Source organism: Protopterus annectens, chromosome 3.part0, assembly GCF_019279795.1.
Source record: "Protopterus annectens isolate FY-2018-M chromosome 3.part0, PAN1.0, whole genome shotgun sequence".
Lineage (NCBI taxonomy): Eukaryota > Metazoa > Chordata > Ceratodontiformes > Protopteridae > Protopterus > Protopterus annectens.
Genome location: NC_056731.1, coordinates 1776957425 through 1776970799, shown reverse-complemented (window position 1 = coordinate 1776970799; position 13375 = coordinate 1776957425).

Genomic DNA, 13375 nt, shown 5'->3' with positions numbered 1-13375 from the left:
AACATATAATGCATACTTAATGCATTAAGGTATTTTACATTGTTGTGTTCCCCTTTTCTGGTTAGGTTTCTCTGTGCCTGTTTTCTTTATTCTGTGTTTTCCATACAACATTCATTTCCCTCCAGTCTACCTTCTATTAAAAGACAGCTATCAATATATAGGAGCCAGTAGAGTTGCATGCTAAGCTGAATTTATGATTATTCTTAAGTTAATCCTGGCTCCATGAAGATACAATCAACATTTCTTTATACCTAAAGGGAACAAAATCTGACTAAATTAATGGGACAAAATTCATAACATGATAGATTCCTTGGAAGGCTAGTGTTCTTGTTGCACATTTCATATCAGAGTCATAAAATTTTGGAATAAATCAAATGTCTGATTTTTCCCAACCTCAGTCAAAAATAACCTACTTATTATTCATTTAGTCAGGTTTAAAAAAAGAAGGGTTTTTACCCTATGCTTTGTCCACTCAAAATATTCACTGTAAATCTGTTTAATTATTCCTCAGCATCTCTGTTTGTCAGGCTGGTTTTTCAATGAATGGTAAAGTCTTAAAGTTAAAAGAGTGCAATTTTAAGCATCCACCACCTTCATCCATTGCTGTTAATATCTGATATAATTAATACCACAGGACCTCTTCTTATAATGATTAGTCCATAATTGTTGATCATTTTGTCCTCCATTATTTTCAGCAAACTGAGTCAGCTATCTTTCTCTTTCTCTCTCTCTGTCTTTCTCTCTCTCTCTCTCTCTCTCTCTCTCTGTCTCTGTCTCTCTCAACACCTCCTTTCTCAAAGCTAGCAGATCATATCACAATTTAGATCAAGCACATTTTTCAGAAATCAATAATATTTGACTTGAGTCTTAATTAATAAAAAACTTGAGTTACATACAGCACTATCTAAACCCTTACATTTAAGTCTAACTGCCAAGTACATTTTGTTTATCAGCTGAGGAACTTAAAAGTGTTGTATTTGTATTTATTCAAGAGTTAGGTGAACTGGACCTCTTGAGGCCTTATCATTTAAGACAGATTTGCATTAAAAACAATACTTGAGTACACAAAATATGAAGCATAGCATATATCAGCATTAACAGTATTGAGGTTCCTTAACTAAATATTCAAAAGTACAGTCACACTTCTCTGAGAAGGAAGTTACAGACCATTTGTCCTCTGATAGAGAAGTTATTAGTCTTACAAAATAAGGACTAGTCTAGATTGGGGGGAGGGGGCACTGCTGTAGTCAATATTCAGGATTTTAAAGATTAAGCGGCTAATGAAGAGGGCACCGATTCACAAATTATGAAGCACCAAAGTTATTTCCTATGTTCTCCAGTCACAAATCTGTACATTTTGTTTTCTATATTCCAAAGCCATTTTTAAGCGGCAGGATGAGACAGAAATGACAACTGAAATAGCATGTTCATAGGTGAGAAGATCCAACTGCCAAACTAAATGCTCAGTCTGCAATTTAAAACCAGTTTTAAGCCTGTAATACTGTATATTAGGGCACAGTAGCGTGTAGCAGGGTACAGTTTTTACACCCTCCCACCCAGTTTATGAATATAAAAACAAACAAACAAAAAAACACTAACCATTGAAGACTGCAGTGTTAAAACAATGACTGAAGATTAAACACAAACACTGCAATATCACCACAAAGAGAGAGTAGACTGCATGTTCAGCAGATAAAGTCAAAATAAAACCAGCACAATTTAATAATGAACAGATAAAAATCCTTCAAACAACAGGATATGAAGCCTCACAAACAAACAGGATGAACGCTTTCAGCTGTGCCTTCATCAGATCCTGTTCACACTAAAGCACCTCCCTTTTTTATATTGTTACTAATCCAATCAAGTCATCTCCTGAGCTTCCTGCTTTTCAATATCAGTTTTAAAGGCACCACTCCATTAAGGCCAGGGCTCCTGTCTTCCTGTAAATTACCTATCCAGTGTGTTTCCAAGACTTCAGTTTTCTTTGATAGATAACCTCCCCTTATATTATCTAGCACTCTTTCCAAGGCTAGGAAGGAGAATGTATGTCTAAAATACTTTTAAATTTGCTGTGACAAAGCATTACTCTGTACATTAACTCCAATATCACTAAGATGGTGCAGAATCCTCTCCTTCAAAGGCCTATTGGTTTTCCAAACATAAAACCCTGGACAGCTATCACAAGTAGCTGCATATACTATGTTCTTAGTATTACAATCCACATATGTCTTTAATTTGTATGTATGACCTGTTACAGGATATTTCAAACAATTTCTTGGGTCTATAAAGTACAAGCTTTGCAGCTTCTACATGGAATAATGCCCATCTTAAGGCTAAGTGGATCAGTATCTTCTTTATGACATAACAATCTCTTTAGATTCAACTTATTCTTGAAAGTGAATCTGGGAACATCACCAACAATATCTCTTAGGCTATCATCTGAAGATAAAATCTTCCAATTCTTCCTAACAATTTCACAAATAGCCAATATGTTGCTGCTGTGTGTTATCTCATGCCAGTCCGTTCCCTATTATGTTTTTCCATATCATCCTTTCTTCTGACTGAGAAATCAAGTCTCCCTCTATCATTTCTCTGTGCCTTTGCCTTCAGTGTTCCCCAGTGAATTTCAAGATCTTTATAGACACGTGTAATAAATCATTCTGCAATCATTCCAGTTTATGTTGGTGCACTTCATCACCAGTGCAAAGCCTGGATACACATAGCATCTGGCCATTTATTATTTGTGGATACACATGTTTAGGATGCATACTTGTACTGTGCAAAGTATGATTTCTCCAACATTCTTTCCTATAGAGACATGTATTAAATTGGGTGTCTTCATCCAATAAGAAAGTCACATCCAAAAAGTCTGTTTCTTTCTTGGAACTCCTGACATCAAACTCCAAAAATGATGTAGTACTCCCCAAGTATTCCACAAAACTTGATAGTTCATTATCATTACCTTTGCATAAAATAAATATGTCATCAACAAATCCACCATACAAGATGACGTGTCTCAGCCAATGATTCTGCTCATATAATACAAACTCATTTTCCCAGTACGCCATGACCAAATTGCGGTAGCTATTGGCACATGAGGTGCCCATAGCTATGCCCCAGTTTTGCCAGTAATGATCTGTTCTATAAACAAAGATGTTATTCTCCAGTATAATTCACAATAATGAGCAGATCTGTGAGATAGTAGGGCCATCAAAATCTGTGTGCTTTCTCAGAACAGATCTTATCCCATATTCATTAGGAATCACTGTAAATAAACTTTTTACATCCATTGTTACTAGTATAAGGCCTTCTTTTCTGTCCAAATTCAATACACAGTCATGTAATATGTGTAGGAAATGAGACATATCTCATAGAACTGTTCTCATCCCAGGTAGAGCCTTATTCAGTTGAAATTCCACAAAAATGGAAGCTGGCTTGGTGATCCAGCATCTACCAGGTATTATTGGATGTGGCAGTGGATCATCTCTGTTTTTGTGTATTTTGGGTAGTCCACTAATAACAAGACTTACTGGATCATTAACTCTCAAATAATCATATAAGGCTTCTGTGATGCCTCTCATCATTAACCTGTCATACAAAGTGTCATTAACTTTCTTTATTGTCATCTCTACTTTGCATTTAGGTATCTTCTTGTATGTAGTCTCATTACTAAGCATTTTCAGCATTCTGTCATGATAATCTGTAGTTTGCATCATCACGATAGCTACTCTCTTATCAGCTGGTCTGATGGTTAAAAATCCTGTTCTGTAACAACTCTTGTAGGGCTTCCCTTTCATATCAATTCAAGTCATAAAAACCATGATTATTGTTGCCTCCATATCATAGCTGACTACTTCATTCTCACAGACACGCATAAAGGTCTCTATCACAGGGTGAAAAGGGGCATAAAAACACTCGGCTTTCTGAAATAATTTAAATTATAATCATTACAATCATTCCCAAAGTAATACCTTAAGGCAACATTCCTGCCAAAGCACTTGATATCTACTGTAAATTCACTCAACCTTGACCGAAGTGCAGGAATAAAAGAAAGTCCTTTATTTAAAAGAGAAATTTGTGCCTCTATCAGCTGACTACTTGATAGATTCACTGTCAGGGACTCTTTGGATTCACTCATGTTGTTAATATTTGTCTCTTCCTATTCCTGCTGTGAGACCTATCTCTGTGTACAAAAGGTTGTTTCAATGGATCAAGAAGTCCCAAAAAATGGCATGTGAAGAGTTTTATCCTTGGGTCTAGTGCTCAACTCCACATTAGTGCTGGTTCTATTGCTCTCGATCTGTTTCCTCTCTCCATTCTGATGGTTGCTGTAATTAGCTGTACCGTTCAAGAAGTCCAAGGTGGATTTAAGATGCGCAGTGTGGTCTATAACTCCTTGCATTGTGACGGACTCATCATCCCTTGCATTATTCATATGGAGGGAGGGTTTTTTTGCAGATGAGTGCTGTAGTACATAATTGTTTCCATTATCATTGGATTCTTCCTTACTTTTCTCCATAGTGGCAGTACCTTGTGATTTTGGCCATTGAAAAATGTTCCCATCTCTGAAGTCTTGATAATCTCTGCCTAACTTGTTGCTTTTTACATTTTTCATACTAATGTCACACCTGAAGAAGCATTTGGTGAAAGCATTTGTGTGTTTCATTAAAAGTTCGTTTGTGAACCTGGAGCTTTGCCTGCATTGGTTGTTCTTCATAATTTGATTTCTGCTTTTTTTGCAATGGAGGTACCTGGGGAATAGTGGCTCTTGTCTTTTTAGTACCTTGTATGACATGTTAAAGATGAGAGGCATCACAGAAGCCTTATATGATTATTTGAGAGTTAATGATCCAGTAACTCTGGTTATTAGTGGAGTACACAAAATAGACAAAAGCAGAGATGATTCACCACTACATCCGATAGTATCTGGTAGAGGCTGTCTCACTGAGCTAGCTTCCATTTTTGTGGAATTTAGATCAAGCCAGGCTCCTAGATATTTGTACATCTGCTCATTTATGAGAGAATTTCCATCCAACCCAATGGTTTTTAATTTTGATATGAATGTGATAATGAATTTGTACATCAGATAGTATTGACTTGGTCTTTCATGGAGTAACTCTAAATCCCAACTGGCAACAAGAATAACAAAGCTAAGATAGCTTGAAGTTGAGATAATTTACAAATAAAAAAATTATCTGATTCCTGGATGACAATGTCATCTGCATGCAGAATTGCATTTCTGCTGCCCAGACATAGTGTGAGAGAACTGATGTATGCAGCACCGACTCAATGATGAGAACTGGAGGAACTGTGAACTTCAAGAGTTGAGATTGGCATGGCCTGGTTCTGGTTCTTTTGTATCATCTGTTATGCAAATAGCAATACCATGAACATTTAGAGATCAGACCTGGTCTGCTATTTATTTATTTCCACAAATATAAAGACTGTCATTATTTATTTATGCTGCTTAAAAACAAAACATCATTTTTTTGAAAATTCTTTCATATTCATTTGTTAGTGAACTGCTGATGGTCAGCATGCAACATGGTGTCTTTGTGCTTTATTCTGGTAAACTTGCAAGAAGCCAAAGCTTGATTCAGTTTAGGCATGATCCATGGATCTGGTTTGTCGTTAGCACTTTTCCTTTTGCAAGGACAGTAAAGGAATGCAGTTCTGTAGTCTGCTTGTGAAATAATACAAGAACATACAGTACAAGTTATCTCATGCCAGAGTTTGTTTGTTTGTTTGTTTTTTATGATAGGCTCTGTAACAGACAATCCTACCTTTGCAATACTGGCTTTTAGATGAGTAGGTAGATGAGATAGCAATGTCATAAGTATGGGACACACCCAAACAGTTGCTTTAAATCTTTTATCATATTTGTCAATAATTATTAATACATACTCCTAATGCCAAATGCCTCCAGTAAATAGCAGCAGGGAAAGGGTTGGCATGTGTTAGTCTTTACCTCAGCAATGCAGGGTACAGAGTTATTGATCTCTGCTTATTGGCTAAGCTTGTAACAGTCTGTAGCCTAATATTTCCTTAGGATAAGTCCCTAGTCAGTTAGACCTTGATACAGCTTTAGAATATGTTTGTATCTTGCTTTGAAATTGAGCACATCTATCAGGAGAGACTGCAATAATTTAATTAATGCCTTGTCATGTTAGTAATGCCATGCTTTAATGGAAAAGGGATGTTGTTGGAGCACTCTTATTGAAACTGTAGATCTAGTCATTCTGTGCTTGGCCAGTATTATTTTGTAGAAGAAGAAATGCGTTTAAGTCAATTATGTTTTAGCTTATGTAATATACCTTATATCAACATAGAAGTTAATTTTAAATGAAATCAGATTTAATATTTTTTTTTAAATATAAGTTAACAAATACATTTAATAAAAGTTACTAACTGGCATTGTTCTTGCAAACATTTTATATAAGATAGTAAGTACATAGCTGGTCTACCCAAGAAGATAGCAATGTGACATGCAGGTTTCTTAGTTTACTGAATTCGTTAGCTTACCTTTTTTCAACATTTTGTAATCAAGATTCATTAGTCATATGCATATTTTGCTACACCCCTGCCAATCTTGTATGAATATTTTTATTGCCTGTATGTAATACTTCTTAACTATTCAGAATTTTGGAAACTATCCATATTTCTGACTCATATATTTGATCTTTTCCTCATAAAATTTGTGGCTTCCTGGTAAACCATGGAGGATTATAATAACTAATGATAGACATTAACTTTTGAACATCATATCCTGTAGATAAGCATGTCAGTGCAAAACCTGTTATGCCAGCAGGTTCTAATTTTATAAGAACAATATATAAAATTGGTCCCTGATTTTGCCATTTGTCCACTCATTATTTTTTACTTTGTCCAGAATTATTGATAAAAGAAGTTGGGAGTTGTATGTATAGTTATTTTCTCATTGTTTATATTGTTGATAGTGTACATAGCTGTGTAACAGAAAATTCATTTTTGCCTTTTATTTGTATTTGTTTTTATTGATTCTGTTGTAACTTTTTTTGTTGCACACGTATATATATATATATATATATATATGTATGGGGTGTATATGTATGGGTGTTCTAAAAACAATAAAAAATATTTCTGAGGAAAAAAAACATCTTCTGAAAAAATAACAAGAGTTCCTTCCCTTCCCTCCATTTATTACAACCTCTATCAAACTAAAAAGACATTGCATAGCTGTTTTCTTTTTCCATTCAGACTACTTGTTTAATTATTCCTTTTCATTTAGGTCATTCCAAACCATAGGACCTGCGCTGCAAGTGCCCACCTTTCACTGTTTTGTTCTGCCTTGTCTGCTTCTTACTGTGATATGAGAACTGTCTCTAGGATTGGTACAACCCACACTACCACTGAAGCTCCCAAACCTAATGCCTCCCTTCTACTAAATTACACCTAGCAAATTAGCCAGTAGTTGGTTGCAAACTGCTAACACTTAATGCAACTTGAAGTAATCAGCTGTTCCATGCACAAGAATATTTACTCTAGTTAATTAGCCTGTCCTTGTTTATATTCACCATCTTACAAGGACTGGGACAGCTCCTGGAAAGCTGCAACTTTCACCTGTTTATTTGAAGCTGGATAGCTCTTCTTGCTATGAAACTATCACCCGATATCTTAGTCAGTTAGTGTCCTTGGATTGTTTAAAGGCAAGTCACAAGCTGCATCTCAAACTGCCCATCATCACTCTTAACTCAAATAAGTGGGCTTCAAGCAATACTTAGCTCTCTCCTTCTTTCTCTTTCTGCTTACATGCACTATTCCCACAGCCCCCAAACCTAGCTCACTTCTATGAGGATGCCATTTTCTATGAGGCAGCAGAAGCCTTTTGTAGAGCAAAATCCCTGTCTCATATTGTCTAGGAAGAGGCGATCTCTGCTTGACATACAAAGCCATGTCTGACCCAGCTCTGTTAGAAATGCTACATCTAAAGAAATCCCAAATCCCTCCGCACCACATACTCCAGAGACCTCAGCCTCATTACCACAATCAATAGAACATGCTGGAGGGACAGGTTCATAACCCAGAGACTGCCCATGCTCTGGAATAGACTTCCCATACATGTCAAGAAGAGCACCTCATTGGCCCTCTTTAAGAAATCTTGATGAGTGGATGGGAAATAGAAAATTCCCCCCAGGGATCACTCCAGTGGCTGTACTTGATAGAGGCACTGGAAACTAACGTTGGGTGACACGATACCAGGGCACTTCTATGGGCTAGGCTTGTAAAGGCTCCAGGGCCATTAGCCTAGTACACACCTATGAACCTATGAAGCAAGTGATACAGCTTAATAAATCAGTTGACACTGTCTTCTCAGCTGACAGAGTTAAGCAGTTTCAGTTTTACCTTTCCAAGGTTCAAAAGATACTCTAAATGCTTCCAATGGAAGCTGTTAAAACACTCAGAGCTTCTGCCCTCTGATATTAATCCTCAGTTGATTTTTAATCCTGTCCTCTTAAAGGTATAAAAACATTCCTTTCCCAAATTATACTGTGCATGGATGAGACTATCTCATTTGCCTGAAGACAGGACTGACAACTATTGTACTTGGATTGCAAGGTACTTCCTCAGGAGCAGAGTTGTATCTAAGTAGCAACAAATTCAATTACAAATACAGGTAAAATTGAAAATATATATGTTTTCAATATCACCAAAACTTCCTGTATCACACATACTGCGTGACTCTAAGTAGTTATCACTGTTTAGGAGTTCATTCTACCTCAGAATTGCATGGTGTGGACAGCTATCATCACATGAGTTCGATTTCATTCAAGGCTTCTTGTTCAATGTTTTTATGCCTCCCTCTTGATACACTGAATAACCTTTTCTTTAACTACAGTTATTCAGTACCTAATCCCATCAATTCTGGATTTCCCCTCAGTAGTTCATAACACAACTGTTATTTGAATTTTTTTTTAAAGTTTGTCAGGATTTTGTGACTTGAAAGCATATAGAGTGTTTTATTACCCTTGTTTAGTTTTAAAAAGTAAGAGTGGTTAATGTTATTGCTTTTACAGAAGGCTAAATATGTATGCTGCTAATATTCACCCTAGTCCCTACCCCCCTTCTCTCACTTTCCTTGTACTTATCTGTATGTCTGCTCTTCTATAACTGACAGGTCGGGTACCTGTCAAATCTTCGAATGCTCAAAAATTCGAATGTTACATGGTCGAGACCAAATGTTCAAAATGTTGAGTGCTCAAAGATAGATTTCCAATGGCACCGTACAGTGCAAATAGAGAGAATTTCCCTTTTCTGCACTGAAGTGCGGTCTCGGAGTTGGTATATTTAAGTAGGGGGGGGGGCATTTTTTTCTGTGTTTTCTTTTTGTTTTTTTTTTTTATGTTTGAACATCCAAATGTTTAACATTTGGTCTCGATCATGTAATGTTCGACATTTTGGATGTTCGAACATTTAACATAGACCCAACAGGTCACCCTAAAACTGCAGCCCCCACACAAACAAATGAATTATATTACCTCAGTAATATTCTCTTCTATCCTGCATATGGAATCTGCAGGATACCATGGGCATGCACCTTGTCACCGTCTGTCATCACAACCGACATACTGTCATGGCGCTGTGTGGTCTGAATGTTCAGTGCAAATGATATGTGAATTACCTGTCATTGTTGATTTAGTACCAGTATTAACTACCTGACTTTTCTTAAAACAAATACCTGATGGCATCCAGCTGCCTTAAACTAAATTTAGGGGGAAAACAAGTGTGCTCATGGTGGGCCACGTTCATGAAGTCATTACTGAGTTATTAGCTTAACCAAAGACTGATGCAAACAGCAATTAGAAGCAATGAGTAGATTCTGGAATTACACCTTGAAAACTGCTAACATTGAAACATCATGTGTCCCCATAAATAAAATTAATCAAAATTATATTAATCAATTTGAATATTGTTTAATTATTTATTTTTATATTTGTTGACCAGGTAGGTTGACTCATCAAATGACCATTTTCAATTATGGCCCAGGACAAAGCTTACAATTAAGGTAGGAGTACAGTAAATTCCAAAATAGGTGTAGATTTACAGTATGAATCTACAAAGAATATGTTGTGCCATAACAACTGAGTACAAAAAGGCAAGAATAGCAAATATGCGAAAAATAAAACAGAGTTAGTCTGACTGCAATAGTTTATAATACTTATAACATATATGATATTATGCATAATCTAATCATAGATAAAGTAGTAGAAAGTACTAGAAAGGGTATTCTATGGGTGGCGCTGCAGAGGGTTGGCAAAACATTGAAATTGTATTAATTCAAAACAGTGCTGTTTAGTGAGCTTTTCAAAAAGAAACTAGTAGGAGAATCTCTTATGCAAGGAGTGATTCAAGTCCATATAGCTGTTACAACACATTGTTTGCAGCTGCTATCCTTAATCAAGTGACTGAATTATTGAGAAGCAAGATGTGAAAGAGCAGGTTACATATAAAGAGCAAAAGGACACAAAGATTGTTTTTTAAGGGTGCACTGCAATGGAGATATTAACCTGTTCATTTATTATGCATATTTTCATACTTACATTAATATTTTCATACCTGTTATTGAGGAACGCAGTGTAAGATATTTATATTTTTATGAAAATATCATGTCCATACTTCATTAATAGTGCCAGCTCCAAGAAACTTACAAACTATTAGATGATGTCAGGTGAAGCCTAAGACAATGCTCAAGAAAAAGTTAACTCACATTTGTAATGTAAGTTCTACAGCTTGAAAGGTACTGAGTTTTGCTGAAATTGTTACTTATGCTTATATAATTTTTTTTTTATATTTTTGTAAATATATCAAAAAAGAAAAAAAACAAGCTCCCATAATGGAACTGCCCTTCATCTTATGACATTTTCAGTTTGGATGTCAAAAGTCCTGCTGATACCATGTGCCTAGGTTGTTTGGTTTCCAGGATATGAAACGTTGCTTGTGAAATGTAGAGAACATATTTTATACTTTAATATTGTAGTTTAGTGAAAACTTTGACTATATTGACTTTTATCATTGTAAAAAATTGCTTTTTTACTAAGCAGCATTGCTTTTTATACTTTTAAAATAACACTTACTGTGCAAAAGATATTTATATTTGTTTGGCATGTTTAACTACCTTTTAAAAATGCTCAGGAATATAAGACTGAAAGTGTGACATTCTACAGCTACTAGGGGTGAATAAGTAAAAAAACTCTATAAACAACAATTAAAGCATATTAACAGTTATGGTCTGCTCTGCAATGCACAGCATGGCTTCCTTAACAACCTTAGTACTTTTACAGCCCTTTCAATAGCAACAGATATCATTTATTGCAATGTGAAAGAAAACTTAAGTACAGCTGGCCTCTTTGTTGACATGACAAGGGCCTTTGAAATGGTCAGTCATTAACTGCTTCTCAATACATGTAAAAGACTTAGCTTTGGTGAGAACACAATTCAATAGTTCCAAAGGGCCCATACCTTCCAGGTATACTACAATAGTTCCACCTCCTCTACTAGCACTCTTAACATAATGCCCTCAAGGATCCATTCTACACCCACTTCCATTTCATAAATTATCTCCGTTTTGGACATTCAAGTCTTAACCTGGTGATAAATACAGATGACATTCTGCTACTACAATCCAGTAGGAACCATAATGAACTAAAAAATAAATTGCAAGATAGCTTCAACAAACTATATAGCTGGTCCTCCTCCAACAAGCTACTCCTACAAATTACCCAAAAAAAAAAAAAAAAAAAGCAACAACCCCAATGAAATGCTCTTTGCTACAGCAAAGAAAATATCAACTATTCCTCCATTAATCATATCTGACCTGAAAGGGAACACCATTCCGAATGCCACTGAACAAAAATATCTAGGTAGAACACTTGACGCTTTGTTTTCCTTTGCAGGATACACACATACTCTTGTAAATAAAAACACCCAAAGTTTTGCTACATAGTCACCTTCTGTCACCCACAGCCAGATTAGGTATAATCTGAAATATTCTACTTCCTAAACTAGAATATGGGCTCCCTTTTTTGGTCCTACCCTCAGGTTATAACACTAACAGAATTCAAGTGACAGAAAATAGCATCTGTAGATTCATTCTATTAGCAGACCTTGTCATACACCACTGCCAGCTACTAAATACACTATTTGGCTATCTGCAATCAACAATACAACCCTTTTACTCAGTACCCTTATCCACATGACACTAAATCAAGATTACTGTTGCCCTTTTAAAAGAAAGCTTTAGTAGCGAAGAAAGCAGCTATGACCTCAGAAGCTCCCATGTCCCAAAACTTACCTTAATTTGACCTCAATTTAAAACCACCATTAGAGAAAAATCTCTATCTAGAGTGGAATCAGCCACTTGGAACCACTTGACTACTAAGGTTAAAAATCTAGAAACCATTCCACAATTTAAAAATGCAATAAAATAGAAGCTTCAATAGCGGTTGATATAATCTGACTGAATAAATGCATTGTTGTTATGTAAATAATTTAAATATATAATCCACTGTCTTCACATGGTACTCCTTCTATGTTGTATGATAAACTATGTAATCAACTTCTACTGGAAATGCATGATAATCTGTGTGTTAATATCATGAAGTACAACTACATTTAATGCTCACTAAGTTTGGTTTATGGCTGAAAAGGGTCAGCAGACCAGCCCACCTATTCAGTTATCAATTAGTAAATAAAAAAGAAGGGTGAGGTTAGAAACATGGTGAGTAAGGGTTATTAGCTGTAGAGAATGAAAACCAAGAGACCACAAATTTAGAAAAAATAGCTTACTCACATGATCTCCTGAGAATGATATAATATAACATGATATAACAGACTTGGTATATACCTTTCTGACATTGTAGCTTGAGTACATCAGTTCCCATTCCCTGGAAATTCTAGGAGTAGGTATTCATCAGCAGAGCTATTAAAGAATACGGTAGAGCATACCTTAACTGCTGTTCTCATTCAGCATCACATAATCCGCACAGTGTGCCAGCAGATTCTCTGTTGACATATCTCATTTACAACTAGCATCTCATCTCTAAGATCCCCTACAATCAGGGTCTGCAGGGTTGGAAAGTCATTTTTGTTTGTTACCGCATGCTTCAATTCTCTTCATTCTTGAAAACAAGATATACTAAAGCTTTCAGACCATCCTAAAAAACCTCTGGAACTCACTGTTTGTATTTCATGTTTAGTAGAGTTAAACTGTTGAGTATTTTAATATCCATTAATAATATATTTTTGAAATACACTTCTCAGGATTTGTCATACTACACTGGCATTATTTTCTAGATATTTATGCCAATGCTTCCAACACTGCTGTTTTACTGGTAGAATG